The 15913-nt window shown below is 47.4% G+C and overlaps 1 long non-coding RNA gene across 1 annotated transcript; it reads right to left on the bottom strand.

Moving 5' to 3' along the window:
• Window positions 1-12672: 12672 nt before the first annotated feature.
• LOC102547940 (uncharacterized) lies at window positions 12673-15500 on the bottom strand. The gene is made up of 3 exons (XR_015629631.1): window positions 15268-15500; window positions 14704-14916; window positions 12673-13324 (listed from the first exon to the last, which is right to left on the bottom strand). It is a non-coding gene; the product is annotated as an uncharacterized LOC102547940 (long non-coding RNA).
• Between the last annotated feature and the right edge of the window lie 413 nt (window positions 15501-15913).

The raw sequence follows: 15913 nt of genomic DNA, 5'->3' as shown, positions 1-15913 counted from the left end.
CATGTGCCCCAGTCTGTAATTACCCCTTCCTCCTCCCCTCCCTCCTCCCTCTGCACTGCAGAGTTCGCTCTTCCTCTATTTCCCTGATGCCCATGGATCCAGTCCTCTCTATTCCTACCCCCAACTACAGAATACCACAGAGGTGCTTGGACATTGTCTCCAAGTGCTGGTGTTCCCTCCAGTGTGGTAACGAAGGAGCCACAAGGGAAGGCTTGACATTTTAGCAAGAGAGCATGGAGAGGAACCGGAAGGGAGCACGCTTCCAGGGAAATGAGAAACTAAAGGCGGACACCTGTGGTTAATTCCGAAGACTTTCCTGAGCAGCGGGTCAGGAGGATAAAGGGGAGAGAGAAGACTGTGGAAAATATCGGTGCAGAAAAGTGACTAGAAGGGCAGGTAGGTAACAGGAGAGTTGGGAATGTCTGGGTGGCAGGGGGCTGTCAGCTGACCACAGTCTGCAGAGAGAAGCTGTCCTGGGGCTCATCTTCTGGAGCCGGCCTCTCACCTTGAAGAGTCCTCCACCACCTCCTGCTCCTCTTCCCTTACTCCTTCCTCTAATCATCCATCCATCCCCCCCCCCCCCCCCCGCTGCTCTATCTTCCCACTCCCTCCTCTTCCCTGAGCCCTAGGAAGCACCCTTAACTAGACAGCTGGGATGGCTCAAATTCAAACACACTTAGCAGTGACCATTAGTCACCCAGTAATTTTATTCTTTCATTCTTCTCCAGGTGTTTGTGAAGCCTGACCTCAGGACCCGTTGTTTGTGCAGCTCCTTGATAACCAACAGATCCACCCCCCACTAACTTGCCAGCCTTCTCCTCAAGCTAAAACACCAAGGACAAAGGAATGTTGTCTTAAGCCACCCTGGATAGCATCTCAGTCATTGAATACTGGAGTCCTGTACAGATATGGCGATGTGAAGGCACCAAGTGGTTCTAATTCTATGAGTCCATTTCTCCATCTCAGCTCCCCCAAGAGCAGACCATGGGGTCAAATCACCTTAGATTCTTTGAGGACTGAGACATGTTAGGCTATCAAACCACCTCCTCTCTAGGGATGCTCTACACTTGTCTGGGCCAGGAAGGGTTCCTATTGGATGATTGCTCGCAGCCAGTGTTGAAAACCTGTACTATAACAGCTAAAGCTAGGTCAAGCTGGATAAGGGGGAGTGAGGCATATCAGTTATAACACAACAGGAAGCAACTGGGTATGGCAACTGGAGATTCCTCTCTGTATCTCAAGGATCAGCTCCTAGTCTACTGCAGTTGGCAAGCCCCTAGACAGCCAAGATCTCCCAAGCTTTACTGCTGTTGGCCTAATGTCAGATTTCTAACTACCACACAGGCAAAGCTATGCCTCGGGCTCTGGGTACCAGGCGTCTGACTCATCCAGGGGGTTGTGAAATGAAAGTGGATTTCAGAATGACTTTACTAAAAGAGATCTCAGCCTTGGGGTACATTTCAGGGCTAAAGCACTTGCCTAGCATTCATGCGTAAGAGCCTGCTTCAATCCCCAGCATTAAAAAATAAAATGAAACATTATCTTGGGGTTTCATTGCTGTGAAGAGACACCATGACCATGGCAACCCTTATAAAGGACAACATTGAATTGGGGTTGGCTTTTATATAGTACAGCAGTTTAGTCCATTATCGTCTTGGCAGAAACATGGTGGCACGCAGGCAGACATGGTGCTGGAGAGGTAGCTGAGAGACTTAACATCCGGATCAGGAGGCAGCAGGAAGGGTGAGCCACTGGGCCTGGCTTGAGCATTTGAAATCTCAAAGCCCACCCCTAGTGAGACACCTACCCTGACAAGGCCATACCTCCTAATGCCACTCCCTATGAGTCTATGGGGACCGTTTTCACTCAAACCACCACAAACATGAGTCAGGTGTGGTAGCACATGCCTATAACGCAAAACCCAGGGCAGCCTGAGCTTCACAGAGAAATTGCTTCAAAACAAACAAACAGTAACAACAAATGCCCATGAGTCAAAAAGCACAGATTGCTGGCCCCACCTGTTTCTGATGCTACAGGATAGCAGTTTCTCAACCTGTGGGCCTCTTTGGGAGTCCCATATTAAATATCCTGTATATCAAATATTTATATTACCATTATAGCAAATATTTACATTACCATTCATAACAGTAGCAAAATTACAGTTATGAAGTGACAACGAAATAATATTGGAGGTCACCACAACATGAAGCACTGCAGTAAAGAGGTGCAGCCTTAGGCAAGTTGAGACCTGCTGCTTAGAGCCTCTCATAACTCCCAGCTGCTGCCCTTGCTGCTGGCCTAGGAAAAGAAACTGACTTTGAGAACCACTGCTCTGCACTCCAGAAAATCATCTCAACCCCCACGGATCCCCTTGCATAAGCAGCTTCTCATAAGCATTATCAGAATTCCAGGTGCCTAATTTGACCATTAGAATGATACTGATAATGACGGTTGGGGCCCTGACCCTTTACAGAGGCTCCAGGAGGCAGCCAGTGCGAACAGCCCCTAGTCTGAGAGGAAAATAGTTCTTAGGTGATGGAGCCAAAAACTGGCAGACAGCACAGATCATGGGACTCATGGTGGTCTTCTTGTCTTCTGCATCTGTCCTAGTCCATAGAACTGCTACAGTGAAACCACCCAGAAAATAACACAGCAAGATTGACAGTTATCTCTCCTGCCTTCGGGAATCATAAGATCCAAGTCACTGGCAGCCCCAGAGAACCTGCTCTTCTACTGAGATGGCTGTGACCGCAAGCCCCAGAGGGTAGGAACCAACCCCATGGGAGGACCTGAAGGAGTGAGCTCATCCCTCAAGGCTGTTGTGGAGCACTAGCGATAGATCCTGTATCACCCAGTTACCTCCTAAAGACCCCATCTCTTTCCCTCTTCATCCCTCTCCTCCGCTATCTCTGCCTCCTTTTTCATCTTTTTTTTTTTTTTGGAGCTGGGGACCGAACCCAGGGCCTTCCGCTTTCATCTTTGACAAAGAGTTTTACTATGTAACCCAGGCTGGCCTCAAGCAAGCAACTTCCTGTCTCACACACACTAGGATTACAGACATGTCCAGATCCCTTTTATCTGGGGGCTGCACCTCTTGCTACTATTGCTTTATGGAATGTTATGGGTTTGGTATTAAATCCAATACAGGCGTGTGTTTCCAATGCTTGGCCTCAGTGGGCCAAGCCATTTTGGAAGGTGTGGAACCTTGGGAGGAGAGTCCTATTGAGAGGAAGATCTGGGAAGGAAGCTTCTCTAGAGGATGCCAGTTTCCCAGGCTCCTTTCCTTCCTCTGCTTCCTTTCTGCAATGAGTTGAACATTGTCCCACACATGTGCCTATCATCATAACATCACAGACCCAGAAATATGGAGTCAAGTGACCATGGACTGGAGTCTCTGATGCTGTGAGCCAACATAAATCATTCTTCTCTGAAACTGCTCATGTCAAGCACTCTATCAGGACACTAAATGAGTTTTGGAAGGGACACTATCTTCCAATCATTATCACGCACACACACCCTCTGCATCACACTTTCTCTGGCTATGTCTCCGTACCCAGAGGCATCAAAGCTCACCGTGAGTCAGTCCATCTTCACTGAGTGAGGTTTGTGCTCAAGCAGCAACTGCAGACTGTGCTGCAAAGAGGAACAGAGAGATCCAGGGAGAAGGGTGAGGAGTGACAGAGGGAGGACCCTGAAGTGGACGTTTCAGTTGTGTCACGTCACACAGACTCATGTGACGTTTTGCTGAGGTAAGACCCATGGGAGGACATGTGATATTTGGAGAGAGTATGAATAGGATTCAACAGACAGTGATGGGAAGCTTGTATAGCTAGCCTTGCAGTGCTTCATTGGCGTCTCCTCCTCACTGACCTTCACTTTGTTGAGAGGGGGAAAACAGACTACTTCTGGCTTCCCAGGCACATGAAGTTCCTATGGCCTGCTATACAAGGGGAGGTATATCAGAGAATCCTTCTGTGGCCAGCTCTCACCATGGACGACTGGGAGGGTTGAGAAGCTCCTGGGGTCATGTTAAAGCCAAGCATACTGTGTGCATCCTAAGCAGCCAGGGCAAGTCTTTTTGAGATGACATTTTTACCAAAACCAAATGAAATGAGGGTGTAAAGAAATGAGGAAATGAGGACGACACACAGAAATGGAAGCAGTGTGAGATGTTCTCGCATCTTCTCAAGCTCTTTGGCTGAGAAGAGTGAGCAGGCAAAGGCGTGTGGAGAATGAGGCTGGAGAGCCAGGAGGATGTCTTTAAAGACCGTGCCAATACACACTAAGAATCCAAGGAAGGCTCCAAGCAGAGGAGTGACAAGCCCTGGTTGGGACTGGGACAGTTTTCCTGTGCTTGCCCAGTGACAAGTTGACTTCAGGGAGAACAAAGTACATGAAATGGAGCTGGTGTCTAAATGGCAGAGAAGTTTGAAACCATACGGGAATGCTGCTTACTGGCTTGCTTCTTCTAGCTTGCTCAAGTTCCTTTCTTTCATAGCCCAGGCCTACCAGCCTAGGGATGGTACCACCTACAGTGGGCTTGGCCCTCCTATATCAATTAGTAATCCAGAAAATGTCACTGACATACCACAGGCCAACCTGAGCAGTTCTCTCTTCCCAGGCGACTCTAAGTTTGAGTCAAGTTGGCAGCTAAAGCTAATTATGACAGCCATGATAAATTGTGATCCCACATGAAAAGAAAAAGGAAACAAGCTAAATTTGGAAGAATGGACTCACTGGCCATTTCAAAATGTTTTGGCTTTTTTTCTACTTGCTCAGGCTTCTACTGTGAACATGTGTGTTATCAACCTCATGAGCGGGCAATGTGTGATCTGATGAATCATTAGCTCCACAGTGTGTGTGTGTGTGTGTGTGTGTGTGTGTGTGTGTGTGTGTGTGTGTGTGTGTGTGTGTTTATGTACTATTTCATTTATTATCCTCTGACCAAGCCAGCTCAGTCAGTCAACAGGGTTTCAAGGGAGGGAGCGAGGATTAAAACGAAAAAAATCAATTATCAATTAGACAATACTATAACATGACCCCAGCCAGTTCCGAAGCTCAAGCAGGTTTAATACCCCCACCCCAATCTGCTTTTATATCATTCTAAGTACAGTCCTAAGGCATAAAAAAAGTAGTTAAGGAACAAGCAAAGCACAAACAAAGGTCCCATGATCACTGTATTCAGAGTCTTAACCAGACCATCAAGATACAAAGAACACAGTCCTCAGCTGTACTCTTCTGGAGCTTACTTCCCAGTCCTAGCCCAATGTCAAATTCCTGCCTGAACCTGCTTCCGTGTCCTAGTACAACATCAAATTCCTGCCAAATTCCTTGAAGTGGCCCTGAGAGCTCTCCACAATCCGCTATGAAGGTTTAATTTAGTTCAAAAGTTTGGGGCTGTGAAGATGGTTCAGTAGTTAAAGTGCTTGCCACATAAGTGTGAGAACTGGAGTACTGACCCTCAAGAGCCTAAATAAGTGCTGGGTGAGAGTGGTAGCCAATAGAGACAGAGAAATCCCCCAGGCAAATTGACTAACTAGATTAGTCAGATCGTGGAGCTCTGGGTTTGATTGAGAGACCTTGCCTTAATGAATAAGGCAGAGGTTGATTTCTTGCAACAACCTCAGACCTCCACAGGCACACACACACGCACGCATGCACGTACGCACGCACGCACACGATCTACACATGAAAATGAAAAAAGGGACAAAGTTTCCCAATTCTTGGGACACTATTATATTAAACATTTCTGTGGGCTTGACAGGATCAGAAAGATGAGGGAGGCTTGCACGGAACATGGGGACAAAGCTAGAAGGGCGAGGAGGGCGAGGTGCAGGGGCCCTCAGTCAACAATGATGCCTTTAAAGAAGGCTCAGTTTCTGCAGGCCTTTCCGGCAGATGTAATCTCTTTGGCCTCACCAGCTTGCTAAGCACAGTTCTCCAGTGGTCTGGGCTGTGTTGTGAGTGGGCTTTTTTGTAAGGAGCTAATCGTCTTCAAGAATCTACCAGGAGCCTCTGTGTGCTGAGCACTGGGTTTTGTTTTCCTCTAATCCCCATGATGCCTGGAGACTGACTGGGGGCTTAACTGGGAGACACAGAGAACACAGAATGGTAAGGAGACAGCCAGGCTCCTCAGCGGCCACCTGCTCTTTTATCTGTTCTGTTGGTCCCTAATTATGCAACCTGCAGCCGAGGTCTTGACCTTTGAGCCTTATTTCTTCATCCATGTGAAGGGGGTCAGAGCAGCACAAAGCCGGAAGAATCTGTGGTCAAGACACCGGGCAGTATTTGACAAATAAAAAGGCAATATATAAATTACTGTTTTCTGTTCCTATGCCACTAAGTAGATATTTCAAGTCCCTTTACATTTCTCTCTCTCTGCAACATGTTAGACTTTCTCCTAACCATCCAATGCATGATAATTACCCAGCAAATGGTGTTTTGTTTTGTTGACAGGGCGTCACGTAGTCCAGGCTAGCCTTGAACCTGCTGTGTAGTTGAGGCTATCCTTGAACTTCCCTGATCCTCTCACTTCAGACTCTTAAACAGTGAGATCGCAAGTATGCGTCACTAGGCCTGGCTCTCCAACAAACATTTTTGATCCTCTGCTATGGATCCAACACTGCCTTACTTGGGAGAGCAAAGATGAACTGACATGACCCTCCCTGGGGCTGTTTGCAGGTTAGTGCGTGAGAGAAACACAAACACCATAACAGAACAAGCTGGTAATTAGTAACAGCGATGTCCTAAAATGCTCTAAAGTTCCAGAAAACACTTTCACTCTTCGATCTCTCAATGTGGTTCCCATTATTGTGTTTATAGTATTTTTTTCACAGGGAAAGAAGGAATCAAATATTCCTGGGAGTCTGGAGGGACCAGATACAGGCGGTCACCTACAATGGCAGACACGGCACTACAAGCCGGCACCGTTACCACCTTTGCTCTCACGAAGAGCACACAGCTGCTATTCTCTGTTTACATGGTCCTTGGTGGCAAAGTCAGATAACTCTTCCTAGAAATAAGGCTCAAAGCCAAGATCTTATTCCTCCCATGACACCTCCTTGTCTCTGGAATAATATTCTACAAGCACCGAATTCAGTGCTTAGGCATTATCCCTGTTTTCGCACATGGAGAAACTGATGCTCAAAATGTAAGTGATGTTGCTTAAAGTCAAAGAGCTAGTGAGCTTCAGGACCAGCTGCCTCTGAAGCTGTGATCCCAGCCTAGATACTCGTTTCCCATCCCCTCCTACAGAGGCAATCGTGAGTGCTCTCACAGGCCCACAGAAAGGCGACCTGGATTGTAAGTTAGGAGGCATGAACACTAGACCTGAGTCTGCCATTCATTAGTACAGTGGCCTTGGACAATGTGCTCTCCCTCTTTGGGCTTAGGGGCACTCATTCATCAAAGATAATTTGGGGCTCATGCTTCCTGCAGTCCCCACATGGTATACACAATAAACGAAGAGTAGGAAGCTGGAGAGATGCCCAAACAGTGAGGAGGGCAGAGGCTACGTAGACAGGAAGCCCTCAATCCTGTCAGCATCCTCTGCCGAGAAAGGCAAATCTTTGCCAGTGTCAGCAAACTACCTGGAGTGCCGTGTACTGGCTAAAGCGTCACCTATAGTCTCTGTCTCCCCGCAGGGAGAGGACACGGTGTGAAGAAAGAGTCAGAAATAGAAAAAGGGCAGAGCCAGGTGGTGCATGCACACAGAAGGGAGGACCTGGGAGGAGGGCTGGGAGAGCACAGGCGAGAGCTCCCCACCCAGAAAAGCCTTCTGGAAGAGGTACCCCTGTGTTTGGGATTTTTCTGAGGCTAACAGACACGTCATTCTGGAGCAGAGGGTGGCAAGATGAGTTGGAAAGCTGGAAGCTGTACGTGGAGCATGTGAAATCAGTGAATTAGGAAAGGGGCTAACTCCTTTGACAGTAAGAGCTCGCAAAAATAAATCCAATGAGAGAATAAGCCGTCTTAACACGTTACAGAATTACCTGGAGTCCAGCATGACCAACTGCTGAAGAAGGGGAAGAATGGGCTTATTGAACGAGGCCCAGCACCGAGGATGCTTTTCCTTGACATTCCCAGAGTGACTCAGGTAGAAACCAGGGCGGAGAAATGAGAAAGGAGGGGAGGTGGCCAGGTGAAAATGAAAACCAGAGTTCTGAACCAAAGCTTAGGTGTGAAGGAAGGCAGTGTTGTGAGATGACTTCAAGAAAACATGTGAGCTTCCCCTCCCCCCACCTCCCCTTAGGTTAAAGACAGGAAAATGTCAGTAAGATGAACTGAGGAAATGTCTCAGTTGGTGGAATGATCCTCATGAATACAAACATGTCCCCCAGCTCCCATGTAAAGTGCTAGCACGGAGGTGCTCACCTGAAATCCCAGTGCCAAAGTAGCAGAGGCAGGAGGACCCTTGAGACTTACTGGCCAGCCAGTCTACCAAGCAGATCACTTCTCATTTCAGTGAGGAAGCCTGTCTCAGAGAAACAAGATGGGGAGGGCTGGAAACATGGCTCACATCTGCTTGTAATTCCAACTCCAAGGGGATCCAACGCTCTCTTCAATCCTCCAAAGACACCCACGGCACCCACGACTTATATATACACAGACATACAACCCACACAGCATATACAGAGACGCACACAGCATACATGGAATATGCACACACAAAGACACACAACACTTGTGGCACAACACTTGTGGTGCATATACAAAGAGAGACACACAGCACACTTGGAAAATACACACAGAGAAAAACAAAACCGAAAATTAATGTAAAAATAAATAAATAAAGTGGTGGGATTAATGAGGTGCCTTAGCAGTTAAGAGCATTGGCTGCTCTCTCAAGGACACAGGATTCAATTCTCAGCAGCTTACAAGTGCTGTGACTCCAGTTCCCAGGAATCCAGTACCCTTTTCTGGCCTCCACAGGCACCAGGTATACATATGACACACATGCATGCATGCAGACAAAATACTCACATACATAACATATAAAACAATATCACAAAAATAAGGCAAAGGCAAGGAGCAGTTAAGGGATTCATGCATGTGTGTTCCATCACACAAATGTAGGAACATGTACACACACACTCATATCACTCCAAGTACACCTCTCCAGGGCACCAGAAAAATAAAACAAATGAAAGAAAAGATGTTGAGAAAGAAGGTTGCTTCAGAAACGAGAATAGTGCTCAAACAAGACCCTACTGTGCATAGAGGACTCCCAAGGGAAGGCATTCATGAGTTTGCCCAGGCTTTCCCTCCTGAAGCTGAGATATATGGCTGTGTTTAGATGCTTTAAGGACTGGATGCAGAGACAAGCTGGACTCTACATTTCTTCACACCAGTATAGTTGGCCTTCCTTCTTCTCCAGATAATAGGATATGAAATTGTCTCTGGGAGGGAACTGGAGTAGGGAGGGAGTTTGGGTTGGATCCCCTTGAAGCGGACACTGTAACAGGGATCAGAGGCCAGTGGTTGACTTGCGGATTGATCTGAGGAAGCAGCAATAGGAAGGCATTGAAGGGAAGGCAGTTGACACAGTGGAGCCCCCTGAGAACCAGTGAGGTCTCATCTCTCAAAATTGTGCTTCCGGAGAAGGTGAAGGAGCCAGGGCGTTTCATCCTCCCACCAGCCTCTGGTTCCACACTGGCTGTTGGCATCCTGTGTTAGCATAGCTTCTAGGCTCCGCCCCACAGTTACCTAGCAACAGCCAGGTATGCCTGACTGGGGCTGCTTGCGTCCCCTCTCCTCACTCTTTTGCTCTCTTGCCTTCGTACCCTCTTCCCCCTCTGTCCCTTCTCTCCCCATTCCCCTTAGGCAGAAGGTGTGCATTAGTGTGGTCATGCTGTCTGGGTAGGAGGGACCCTAGCATGCTTCTCAGGGTCTGGGACAGTCAGATGGGATGAGCCCCTGTGGCTGGAACTTGAAGTTGTACTTGCAAAATAGACAGTGGGTTTTTCTTAGACTGGGGGAGCCGGTTCAGCAAATGCCATCCTTAAAGACCTCAGGAGCGAGCCAAGGTTGCAGGTCATCAACAATACAACCTTGAGATCAAAGCAATAAATGGATCGTTATCATGGGCGTCACAGATGCATTTGGAGGAGATCTTTGGCTTTAGTCATTTATCCCTAAGGAACTTGATTAGGCATAATGAAGATGCTGGTTATACTTTTTAATTTTTATTTATTTATCTTATGGGGGTGCTTGAACATATGTAGAAATCAGAGGACAACTGGGAGGGTTCTGGGGATCACGCCTGGGTCTTCAGGCTTGGCGGCAACCGTCTTTACCCTCTGAGTTGTCTCTCCAGCCTCCATACAGTCCTCCAGTTGTTTTGAGGACAACTCTGAGTAAATACCAGCATCCTGAAAGCTGACTAGCTTAGGTTCCCCAAACTCAGAAACCCAGCTCTTTCTGTGCTATTAGGACATATTGTAAGCGATAGGAGTCTAACTCTCTGATAGACTGTCCGTTGTTTAGAGGAAGGAAGGAGTCCGGGGTTGGAGCAGAGAGAAGACAGAATTACAAGTCATTCCTGATCAAAAATGGAGTGCTTTGAAGGAAAAACACCAAAGATCAAAGGCGAAAATTATTGTCAAGATCAATAAGAATGTAGCATATGGGGCTTGGGGATAGAAGTATGTCCTTGGCAACAGTAAGACATAGGATTCTACACCCCAAAGCGGAAGGCAGGGGTTTATACAGAGAAATTCAAAGGTCACCACAATGTATCTGCACTTTCTTTTTTTTTTTTTTTTTTTTTTTCGGAGCTGGGGACCGAACCCAGGGCCTTGCGCTTGCTAGGCAAGCACTCTACCACTGAGCTAAATCCCCAACCCATATTTGCACTTTCTTAAACAAACAAACAAAACAAAACAAAACAAAACAAAACACAAAAACCATTAACATATCAAAACTGTGATTCCAAACCCACACAGGCATAGCACTGAACACTGGGCTGTCTTAACAACCGTGTTTATTCTATAGGCTTTGAAAGAGTGTGTGCTAGGGTCACTAGGCAGGCAAGACACCAGTCACAACCAAGATGGCTGTGTTCAGGATAAACTGAGCTCCTGTAAGGCCCAGTTGACTCAACCTCTACACTGAAGGAGGAAGGCCTCAGTCTGGTTCCGTGCTGTTGGACTGGACCCGCACTGTGAAATGTGTGGAGTGGAAAAGCCACTAACCAAAGTGCAAGATCACTGCCACCTTTTTAAAACCTGTTTGGGTCCACATTTGGGTCATAATCGTTAGAAGGCACAGTCGGGGGTGGTCAAGATTGGTCAAGAGATGGAGTACGAAGAAGACAGCAGCAGCCTAGAGCCCTGCCCTTCAGAACATCTGACAAAAGAGTAAGAGCTAATGCTGGTGGTGTGGGTGCAGGAAGAGCAGGGAAAACGGATGAGAAGACTTCAGGAGAATGAAGGGTTCCTTATTACAAACAACTGATTTCAGTCAAGTTTGCAAGGCTGTTTAGTGGGGAAAGGATATTCACGTCCAGGAAAAACTGGGCGGCTACGTGTAAAAGAACGAAGTAGACTTTCACCTTCTATCGTATATAAGGCTTAAAATGCACCACAAACCTAAGCATAAAAGCTAAACCTATAGAACCCTTAGAAGAAAACACGAGGGAAGAAAACAAGAAGGAAACAGCTTTTTAACATCAGGTTTGATGACTTCGTAGGTGAGGCGGGGCATACTGAACCAGGACCCGTAAAAACAATGGCCACCCTGCCCTGTTGAATAAATAGGGGGAAAGGAAAATGGATTGCCAGGATGCAGGCCTTGAGGGTGGACGCCCAGGCACACATGTGCCCTCATTTTTTCTGCTTCCTGGTTTGTACCATGTGATGTGCGCGGGTTTCCTGCTCCAGGCACACAGCAATGAACTGTTCCTGCTACCAGGTCTTCTCCACCATGAGCTAAAACAAATCTTCCCTTCCTTAGCTGCTTCTTCTTGGGCACTGGGTCACAAGCAACAAGAAAGTGACTAATACACACAGTATGTGGCTGGTGGCAGGCCTTCTGGGCAGTACCCATGACCCAACCTCTCTCAGGGTTACACTTTCTTGTGCTCCACCTCAGCCTTGGGATTCTGGCCCTCTACAGGATCTCCACCATCACTTGAATGATGATCCAGTAAAAGGACACAGAAGGGAAAGAAGCAGATAAACCCCATCCCAGCTCGGCTCTGCTGATAACCAGAACAAAACAAAGGGTAAAGCAGCCAGGGGTTATATACCATTGTGGCTTTGTTTAGCTTTGGGATGACAGCTGTTTAGCTGGGCTCAAGGGAGTATGTGACTTGGTCATAAACATATAAAGAGTGAAGGGACTTCTCTGGGTTCATGATTTATAGTTACGAGGCTGTTACTCAGAGCAGTCTATAAACACCTTGCCACACAGGCAGGATTAATCCCACTTTCTCCTTTTGACGAATAATGGAACCGCAATTTAAATAACTGGAACCACTAGTCACATAGCTTAGAGTCAGGGAACACGGATTTGACCCAGCATGCTCCCAGCCTTGCCACTCACTGTGTGGGGGAGAGGGAGGGAGAGGAAGGGAGGGGGAGGGGGAGGAGTGCCTCCTACCTACATTTGCAACCTGGTCCACTCCTCAGTGCTGCTTCTTTCAATCCACTTGCCTATGATTAGCACTCAGCCTTGTTTTTGCATTGGGTTTTAATTTTGTGCAAATTATGCAATTACATTATGAATTACATAATTACATTATGAAGTACAAATATGTCTTCTCCCACATCTCATCTCTTACATCAGAAATCCATGTCTACATTTTTGCACTTTCCCACCCTTTTCTGGTTTCCCACCTTTCTGTGTCTCTGTTCTCTTCCTTCCTCTTCGCTTCCCCCCAGGACCCCAGAGTTGCTTTCTTTGAGGCCAGTGTCCACCGCCTCCCTCACATCTGTCCAGGGCTTTGGCCAGCTGCCTCCCTCCTACCTCATCCCAGTTTCCCATCAGAGAGCAGCCCGGCAGCTGCTGCTCTCACTGTGAGATTTGAGCTCCCGAGACCACAGCACACACATTTCACGAGTCAGCTGGGCCTCACCAAAGACTCTGGTCTTTATGGCTAACCCATTTATTTCTGCTTTCTGGGTGTGACTTTCTTTTTTCCTTTTTCTTTTCCTTTTGGGGGGAGGTGGTGGTGACAAGGATACCTGATTCTTTAGGCAGCTTTTCAAGCCACAGCTGACACCACTGCTGTAATTTTCACTCTGCCATGGAGGTTCCTTTGCAGGCTCATTTGTTTAGCTTCAGGTCCCACTGGCTTGGCCTTCTGAACCCATTTGTTTTCGCTCTAGGATGAACGAAGAAGTGAGTTTAGAACACTTCTGGTTATGAGATTCCTGACTCAGAGACCCTGGGGTCCAGCATTGAGTTCGTGGGGAAGCTTCTGAGGCTAGAAGTTGTGCCAAGAATTTGGGCACCTGACCATAGGTTCCCATCCCCATTTTAATCCCGGACCATGCATTGGTCTAACTGCTACATTTTATAGATGGGTAAACAGATCCCATGACAAGATGATGCACTGAAAGAAAACAAATATCTGAGGTTTGGTCACTGTGTTGGGTCATCCTGACCTCCACCCCAGGCTCCAAAAACATGTCCTATCTCCTGAGTATTCTTGCTTTTCCAAATGGATGCATACTGGATGCACACAGACACCCACTAACTACCACACTCAGGCCAAGTCTGGAATTTATAGGGTGCAGAGCAAAGTGAGAAGTGGGTTCAGCGGAGGATGTTCCCATGAACATGCTGCTGTCTGGACCCACAGTGGGCAGGTGATTTCCCAGGAAATTCCAACCGTGGTGTAGAAGCCCTGGGTCACTGGGTGGAGTGTAGGTCAGAGGCCCTTGCTCAGTTACCCACCAAACAAGCCATGGCACCACAAATTGAGGAGGGACAGCCACACCTTGCCCCATCCTGGGGAACACACCCAGCTCTGGCCCTGTCTGTGCTTGCATCCATGTCAGAGCAGATTAGTAGCAGAACACGGTGCACTAATATGTGAGGGAGCAGCTGGGGATAGGATGGGAGACCAGGGGCCGGGATCAAAGACAAACATCCAAGAGCCATGCCAGGGAGGCGACGGGAGTAGACCAACCACATCAAGCGCCCTGTGAATGCCTATCTGACTTGATTCACAAATGCAATCATATATTAGGAATCTCAAGATGAGCCGGGCATGGTGGCACATGCCTTTGATCTGAGCACTTGGGAGGCATAAGCAGGTGGATAGCTGTGTGTCTGAGGCCAGCCTGGTCTACATAGCAAGTTATAGGGCTAGCCACGATCCTGTTGAAGGAAAAGAGAGTGGGGGTGGGGGAGAACAGGGAGGGAGGGAAGGAGGGCAGCAGGGAGGGAGGGAGGGAGGAAGGAAGGAAGGAAGGAAGAAGGAAGGAAGGAGGAAGGAAGGAAGGAAGGAGGAAGGAAGGAAGGAAGGAATATCAAAATGGCAAAGCAGAGCACCAAGTTGAAGACCAGAATTTTGTGAACCAGCCCTATATGTTTATGTATTCTTTGCATGTGTGGGACTCAGGCCTGGCTCTGGGCTTTGGAAGGTCCAGAGAAAAATGAAAAGCAATGTTAACTGCAAACTCCTTAAAGGCATTAGCTTTGTTTCTCCCAAATGACCCTCTAAGCCGCCCAGCACGGCTGTCACCTGACGCTTACCTCTGCCTTATTCCCACTCCTCACAGCCCTTGGGCGCCATCAGGTCAGCTCTTCTTAAAGCCCCAGCCCACCGAGGAGATGGCGAGACCTCAGGCCTGTCTTCCACAGCATTGCTGAAGCTGGTGTTTCCAACGCAAGCTGCTGTGACTTTCTTGCTCAGTCATCTCTTCTTGTCTTCTTCAGGGCTACAGCTCATAACAGACAGATCAGGTTCTGATGTAGAGACAGAGCGCTCAGTAAGTGAGCTGTGACAGGCGAGTATCTCGTGCATAAACAACCTCTTACCTGTATGATTATTAGCCCATTTTAGCTTAAAGCATCCTTGTGTTTTTTTTCCACTTACATAAATTTAAATAAGAACAATCCTATTCTGATGGCATAAACTAGAGACCAAGATCGCTCACCTTATAGAAAACAATCATAAAAATACATAGGGAATGACAGCTGCATGGAAATCTAACCAGATACTTAGCTTTCTGGAAACACACAGAGTGAGCTCTCTCTTTATTCAAGAAGGGAATTAGCGAGCATTCAACAGTTGCCCCCACCCCCACCCCCACGCACCTCCTACTTCTCTTTGATTTAATCTTCAAGGAATAGTTCTGTCACAGTTCACGTTCCAGTCCATGCTGTTTAATGCCCTGCTGGTCCGTGTATCAGCTAATGTCATCTCTTGTACCCTGGTCTGCTGGTCTGTGTATCAGCGAATGTACCTCTAGCACCCTGGTCTGTTTGTCATACTTTGAGAACTACCAAAGAGGAGGTTAAGAAATAGGAGAGAGCCAAGATCTGTGCTCATGTACCAGGACTGCAAAATATTTAAAGCCCAAACAAGCCAGTCAGAAATACTATCTGCAGACACACGGACTAAAAGAATGCATACCAGTAGTTCCACAGCCGCAGCCTCTGAGGAGGAGTGAGCGGGCTGAGTGCTGTGGTCAGAGGGGCATCGTCAGCTTAGCAATGGCTTACTTGTTTAATTAAAGGCGCTAGACTCAAATGGGAACTTTTTTTAAAGGATGTATTTATTTAATAGTCTTCATACCTTCATGCACTTAAAAGTTTTTCTTGGGGCTGGGGATTTAGCTCAGTGGTAGAGCGCTTACCTAGGAAGCGCAAGGCCCTGGGTTCAGTCCCCAGCTCCAAAAAAAAAAAAAAAAAAAAAAAAAGTTTTTCTTAGGGTTTAGTAGGAAAAAAAAAGGAAAAGGAA

Source organism: Rattus norvegicus, chromosome 9 (genome assembly GCF_021556685.1).
Source record: "Rattus norvegicus strain SHRSP/BbbUtx chromosome 9, alternate assembly SHRSP_T2T, whole genome shotgun sequence".
NCBI classification, from domain to species: Eukaryota; Metazoa; Chordata; class Mammalia; order Rodentia; family Muridae; genus Rattus; species Rattus norvegicus.
Note: the sequence above shows the minus strand (reverse complement) of the source record. Positions and strands in the feature narration are given on the sequence as shown.